Raw genomic sequence first — 8,129 nt, forward strand, 5'->3', positions numbered from 1 at the left:
TTTATATTAAATAAACACTTCATGAGAAATACCTTGTTTGAAGTGGAGAGCTTTTCATATAGTTTCGCTAGGATTTCTATCAACTCTTTCATCGTCTTTGCTTTTGTAATGTTAAATGCCACTGATGGTGCCAAGAATACCAAATGCTTCCAAGTGTCTTTTTGTCTAAAAGATCCCATTCATCATTTTACATAGATCCCTAATTCTTGATTTTTCCTTCCAACTGCTTCAATAAATCCTTCTGATTGAGATAGTCCTCCATTTAGATCTTCCATAACTAAAATTTTTTCCCATTAAACTTGTCCACCTTTAGCTTACCCTCGCCTACCATTGCTCTCACTCAACCATGAGACTCCCACTCAACTGTGAGACCTTCCTATAGAGGATCACTAAAAAAAAAAGGGTGACAATCTTACTAATTTTTTTTAAAAATGATGATTGTCTAACTCTGATACCACTTGATAGGATTAACCTCAAATAGATATAACAATTACATGCAAATATAACCAATGCCAAAAAATAGTAGATCATATAAAAGAGAACATAAGACACCAAGATTTAACGTGGTTCACCTAATCCCTGGGCTATGTCCACCAACCATAAGTCCAATATTATTATTATGGTGTGATTAAAACCTTATTATAATCTGTAATCTCTTATAGATCAATAAATCTTGAGGGGGCTGCCCCCAAACCCTTGTAGAAATAATATGGGGAATTTTTTTTCCAAATAAACCTTTGAGTCTGATTAGGCTCCACATCACAACATATAGATAGTGGAACATCATTTCATTTGATAGGAGTTAGAGAGTAGTTCTCAAGTTATAAGGAGAAGAACACCAATATCTAGATTTATATGGGAAACTTGTACAAACTCAACCCAGTTGGGAAAGGGATTGTTTAGTTTTAGAGGGAGAATGGATAGATAATTCTACTTCATGATGTGTTGCATTTGCCAAGCTTAGGTATGATTTTGATTTATGTATCTATTCTTCAAGATAGGGGGTATGTTGTACTCTTTAGAGGGAAACATGTGTTGATTAAGAATAAGGATTGGAAATCACCCATACTTATTGTTGTTAGGAGTGGTCACTTTTATAGGTTACAATTTGATACTCCTAAGGCACTCATGAGTAGCAGTTATCCTAAAGATCTTGGAGAGATATGGCATAGGAGGATGGGCCATATTCATCATGGATCACTTAAATTGCTTCATGAGATAGTGATAGGTGTTTCCAAAGGTGAGCACAAAGCATGATGATGTATGAAAGGGATACATGTAGGGGAAGTTTGTGAAAGAATCTTTTCCAAGGAGTGATCCCAGATCTAATAGTGTTCTTTATCTAGTACATTCAGATGTATGTGGACCAATGCCAATAAAGTCTCTGAGATGATATGAGTACTATGTTACTTTTATGGATGATTTCTCTAGGAAGACCTAGATATACTTCTTGAAGACCAAGGATGAAGTCCTCAGTTGATACCAAGAGTTTAAGGCTCTTGTGGAGAACTTGACAAGAAGGAAGATAAGGGTTCTTTGGTCAAATAATGGAGGCGAGTACAAAGGAAATATCTTCCAAGAGTTCTATACCAAGGAAGGAATCAAGAGAGAGTGGACTATTCCTTACAATCCACAATAGAATGGTGTTGCTGAGAGAAAGAATAGTTCTATATTGAAGGTGGCAAGGGCTATGCTACATGACTGGGACATGCCCCACTATTTATGGGCAGATGTGTGTACTACAATAGTTTACATTTAGAATAGGGTTCCACACAAGATGCTAGGGAAGATGAAACCAGAGGAAGCTTTTGCAAGAAAGAAGCCAGATGTTGGTCACTTCAAAATATTTGGGAGTTTGGCATATCATCATATTCTACTTGATACACATACCAAGTTAGATCATACTACAGAGAGATGGTACTTTTTTGGGTACAATGAAACCTTAAAGGCATATAGGATTTTTATTTCAAAGACCAAAATAATTATTGTTAGGCATCATGTCAAGTTTATAGAGGACAAGGCATTTAGAAGGTCCATAAATTTGCTAGAAATTGATTAAAGTGAGCAGCCAATAGAAGCTTCAAGTTTAAGTCAAGGGCATCAAAGCTCTGGTATAGTTACCAGTACAAGTGTAGACTTGGGAAGTGAAGATTTATAGAGTATGGAGCAACAAGTGCAAGAGGAAATGTATCTTGAAGACTTAGAGGTTGAGATTTAATCCTCTGTAGTAGGCAACGGGGAATATGAGGTTCAAGATACACAAAGGGATACTCAGGAGTTTGTGGAAGCTCCTAGAAAGAGTAATAGACAAAGGAGACAACCAACCAAGTTCAATGACAATGTGGCATTAATTAGTCAGTTGGTAGATAGTGAGCCTTCCAACTATCAAGAGGCTACACAAAATTAGGTATGGTGAGATGCTATGGTTGAGGAATATTCCTCAATAATACATAATGATGCATATGAGGTAGTTCCTAGACTAACAGATGGAGATGTAGTTGGATCACGCTAGATCACAGTGTAGATGGTAACATTGAGAAATACAATACAAGGTTTTTAGCAAAGGGGTTCTCTCAAAAGGAGGGAATAGACTATAAGGAGACATTTTCCCAAGTGTCCAGGTATGCTTCTATATGAGCTATGATCTCATTTGCAACACAGATGGGATGGAAAATCCATCAAATGGATGTCAAGACAACATTCTTTAATGGTGAGATGAAGGAGGAGGTATACATAGAACAACCAAAAGGCTTTGTAGCACACATCAAAGAGACCCACATGTGCAGATTGAAGAAAGCCTTACACAGACTAAAATAGGTTCCCAGAGCATGATATGAGTGCATTGATACATAATTGTAGAAATTGGGCTTTGTGAAGAGTGAGGCAAATGTTAACCTTTATGGCTTGGTGGTTGGAGGTGAGGTTCTCATTCTTTTTCTTTATGTGGACAACTTGTTTTTTATAGGTCCACTAGGGCTCATAGAGGATTGCAAGAGGGACCTTGCAAAAGAGTTTGAGATGAAGGATTTGGGACTTATGTACTTCTTTCTAGGTATGGAGGTATGAAAGACAAATGAAGAGATTTTTCTTGGTCATGGTAAATATTACATTCAAATCTTGAAAATATTAGGGATGGAGGATTATAAAGCCATTTCTACACCCATGATCATGAATTCGAGGAGGGTAGATACATCTAGGGAGAAGGATGTATATCCCACCTTATATTGAAAGTTTATTGGTTCACTTATGTATTTGGTCAACAACAGGCCAGGTATAGCTTTGTACTCTCTTTGTCAGTTCATGGTTGAACAAAAAAAAATGTATTGAACAATGAACAAGCATGTGATGTGTTACTTGTATGGTACAATTGAGTATATGATCAAATATGTTCGAGATGAAGGTATCACATTTATAGGCATTACTGATGTAGATTGGCAGGAAGTACAATGGAGAAGAAAAACACTTCAGGGTGTTTTTCAATTTGGGATGAGGAGTTGTCTCTTAGTTTAGTAGGAAGTAGAAGTTTGTGGCTCTAAGTTCAGTAGAAGCATAATACATAGTAGCTAGTATGGTGACATGTGAAGCTATATGGCTTTGGAAGTTGTTAGTAGCCTTATTTGGTCAGAAGGTTGAGACTATTGTGATACACTATGACAATCAGAGTTGCATCAAGTTGTTTGAGAATATAGTACTTCATGATAGCTCTAAACATATAGACATCAAATACCACTTCATCAAAGATTGTGTACAATGGGGGATTGTTCAACTATAGTACATACCTATGGAGGAGCAAGTAGAAAACATTTTGACTAAGGCATTAGGGAAGGCAAAATTCATCTTCTTCAGAGATAAGTTAGGTGTCATGTAGAATAGTTTCCTTGCTAAGAATGGGTGTTAGTTTTGGTATCTTGGACAACTATTCATCAACATCTAATTGTTTAGTAAATAATTATTTTACTAACTAATTATTTAGAGTAGGGACAATTATTTATTAAATAAATGACTCCTTTTAGAAGCAACTAGAAACCAAGTTTTTTAGGGTTGTTAATTTGTTTTTAATCTCAACCTTTGATTGAGAATCAATCTTAGTTGTTGGTTTTCCAATAGGATTAGTAGATAAGGGGGTCAGGCGGCATTTGGAAAACACAAGTTGGAGAAGCATTTTTAGTGTTAGAAAATAGTCTTGCAATGTTAGCAAGGGCGTAGTGGTAGTGTTGGGGATAGAAGTGGGAGAAATTGAGAGGTTGTTGGAATTCTTCTAGTGAGGGGCAAGGAACTTTGTGTCCCTTGATTTGCTGAAATTAATATGATTCCTCATCTGTAGAAATGGCTTTCCCTTAGGGGTTTTTCTAGGGATGATTTTTTTGAAGATATTATGTTCATTGTGTTGCTTATTTTTTTCCATATTTTTATAAGTCAAGTTGCAGTTGTGTTATTTTTTGATATTAGTTGTAAATTTATTTTCGGTAGTTTAATAATTGTTTAAGATAGGAGATTAATAATCAATGTTTGCAATAGGAATTTTAAGACATATTTGCAATTTGAATGACTTAAAAAACTCCCTCACATTCTAATTACCATTTCATCATTAGAAAAGAGAAGAGAAGCCTCTAAGATTTGTAAAGTGAAGCTATCACTCTGTTGTGTTTCTTTTCTCTCTTCTTGAAAGCCAAAAAAAAATTGGTTTGGGGATTTGGGAGGTTTTCTTATTTCTCCCATGTATTATTTTCTACTCTACCTATGCAGAAGAGGAACACAATTCTCTATTGGATTTCAAAAAAGGTATTAAGTTTAGTAATTACTACCAAGAAGAGTAGTTTGATCCAATGGAAATATGAAGAGGGTTGAGTTACTGCAGTTGAGAAAGCATTGTCTACCACCCCTACACCTCCCACATCATCACCCTCAACCTTAGTCACTTGGAGTATGAGTATCACATATAGTCGAGTGAGGATTGGGTGGGGTTGTTCCAACTCCTCCATTTGGGGTGCTTGGATCTCTCTTACAATTTCTTCTACCCTCTTTCTACCACTATGAAAATTGAAGAGCTCAGGAGGTTTAAGTAGCTTGTCTTACTTGACTGTGGATTTAGAGGTCAAATTCCAAGAAAACTATCTAAGCTACAAAATTGGAGCACTTGGAGCTCAGTGTAAATGAGCTCAATGGTGTCTTTCTAAGGGAGATGAGTAACATCTCTGCCTTGAAATTCCTTGACCTCTCTTGGAATGACAGTTTATAGAGAAACAAGTTGGGTGAGTGGATAGCACATTTGAGAGGGTTGGAGCATCTTGGACTCAGCAACATGAATGTCACCATGGAAGAAGATACCTGGTTAGGAGGATAATTTCTCTGTCTTGCTAGCCTTACTACACTTTACATGGGCTATTGTGGGCTTTCAAGAGAAATTCTTCCCTTCTTTATAAATCTCTCGCACCTTCAATGGTTGGAACTTTTAGGAGATTCATTCAGAGGTAACATTCCTTCCTTTCTTGGATCCTCCCTCTGTCATAGCTTGATATTTCTTAGAATATCTTGGAAGGTTGTATTCCCTCATTTTTAAGTGGTATCCCCAATCTGTAGTACCTTGATCTCACTTCAAACAAATTGAATGGCACCATTCTGCCTACTCTAGGGAATTTTTCCAATTTGGAGTACCTTGATTTGAGTTCAAACAAACTAAATTGGAGCATTTTACCTAATCTAGGGAATATCTTAGCCTTGATTGGTCTTGAAATGGAGAATAATTCTTTGAGTGGTCCAATCCAAACTTCCTTTGCTAAGCTATCCAAGTTAGAGGTTCTTGATTTGACCAACAATAGATTAAATGGAACTTTATCATTTTTCATTTTGAACTATAGCCCCAAACTATATGCTTTGGATCTCTCAAGCAATACATTGACCATAAAAGTAAGCACCTCTATCATTCCCAAATTTTTAGCTTCAATACATACATTAAACATGAGTGTAATGTTAGAGGAAACTTCCTTGCATTTATTTTGATACAATATTCCATTTGATATTTAGATCTGTCAAACAATTCTGTTAGTGGCTTCATTCCAAATTGGCTTTGGGGGTTCACAAATATTGAGTACATAGATATTCAAGAAAGCTTATTTGATGAACTAATCATAAAATCAATAGATAAATATACACAAAATATTCTATTTCTTTCTTTAGCTGGAAATAGCCTTCATGGTTATATTCTGTCTTCTACTTTTAAACTTAAGAGTTTGGATATTTTAGATTTGTCAAATAATAAGTTCAATGGAAAAATATCCCAATGGCTCCATAACTATTCTATATTGATTGTCTTAAATTTAGAGAAGAATAATTTATGAGGGATGATTCCAAATATATGGAAGGGAATGAATTCTCTTGAGACATTGACACTAGGAGACAATGCATTTGAAGGGTATATTCCATTATGTCTTGGAAAATGTATTCCATTATCTCTTAGAAAACGTATAAATTTAGAGATCCTTGATTTAGAAACAACAATTTGCAAGATAATATTTCAAAATGGGTTGAAATCTTTTCAAATATGCAAATTTTAATTTTTTAAAAAATAGTTTCAATGGTCCACTCCCATTACAATTGACCAAATCGCAAAATCTTTAGATTTTATATGTGTCCAAAAATAAATTTTGAGGGACCATTCCAAAAGACTTTATGAAGTTAACCACAATAACAAATCAATCAAAAAATATAAACATGCTTGAACATGAAAATCCTAGTTTTTAAACATCAAACTATTATGTATATGAAATAACAATTTATGATAAAGGGTAAATTATGGAGCTTGTGGAAATTTTGAGATTAGTGAAATGTCTAAATCTTTCTAGCAATAACTTATTAGGTAACATTCCTCGGAATTTTAGATCCCTCAAAGGTTTGATTATTCTCAATATTTCAAGAAATCATTTCAGTGAAGAGAGTCCTAAGTCTATTGGAGAGATGAGACTTCTTTAATCACTTGATCTTTGTCAAATAACCTATCAAGGGAAATTCTTACTAAAATACAACTTCTCTCATGTCCTTAAGTTACTTTAATGTCTCCTATAATAACTTATCAAGATGACACCATAAGGAGGACAAATGATGACATTTCATTCTACATTCTTCAACAATAATCCACATTTATGTGGTCTACAAATATATGTGTCATGCTCAAGTAGTCTTCCTAATTCTTCAAAGATACACTAGGAAGATGATGAAGATTCAGTGGATGATATATGGTGGGATATGAGAATGACAACAAGGTTAATAGTTGGCTTTTCAATTGTAATGGGAATGTTGTGTCCCAAAAAAAATGAAGTATCCTATTCATTAAAATCATAGATGATATTATTATCTCTCTATTTTAAATATAAAGAGAGCATTTGTATGCTTCAAAATATTGTTAGAATTTTTGGCTCAATGACTTATATATTATAGTATAAGTTTATTCATGATAAAGTATTTAGATTATGAAACACATTTCTAGTATTCATGATGTTAATTAATATTAATATCTCAAATACTCTAAAAAACAATAGAATTTTAAACAATGTTTATTAAAATGATTTGAAGTAAATAAATCTTAATATTTTTATTTTATTATTATTATATTATTTTCTTATAGCTCTAGAATTATGATTCATTGTTCAAATTGATCATCTACTACATTAAAATATACTGAAAAATAAGCATGTGCGACCTATTGAAATACAATGCTATCATCTAAAAACTCTTTTATTTTATTTTAACAAAGTGTACATTTGTGAAAGGTTGCAAAATGAGTGTGACCTAGAAAGGTATAGAAAATAATTGCGTGTCAAGAAAGGAAAGTACATTCAAAAATACTTGCGTGTGAATTTATGCCATCTTAAAAAAAATTAGTGCAATATTTGTTTAGCCAGAAGGAAATCAAACCGTCTAAAAATATTATTGTTTGAAGTTGTAGAAAAATGAGACAAAAATAAAATCACAATAACATGAGAGAATAAAAATTGCAAAGAGAAAACATTTTATTGAGTTGAGCAACTACATTGCCTCTATTTATAGAGGGCATTTACAATTTCTAGAATTTGAACTAATAAGACCAAATTAAATTCTATCCTAACCAACTCTACACATGGATAGTTGCATGA

At 33.9% G+C, this 8,129-nt stretch overlaps 1 pseudogene; it reads left to right on the plus strand.

Moving 5' to 3' along the window:
- The first annotated feature begins 5,182 nt into the window (after positions 1-5,182).
- On the plus strand, positions 5,183-7,403 carry LOC149564432 (uncharacterized; annotated as a pseudogene).
- The last annotated feature ends 726 nt before the right edge of the window (positions 7,404-8,129 follow it).

This window comes from Cupressus sempervirens, chromosome 3 (assembly GCF_028749045.1).
Source record: "Cupressus sempervirens isolate cs-2001-9-10 chromosome 3, ASM2874904v1, whole genome shotgun sequence".
NCBI classification, from domain to species: domain Eukaryota; kingdom Viridiplantae; phylum Streptophyta; class Pinopsida; order Cupressales; family Cupressaceae; genus Cupressus; species Cupressus sempervirens.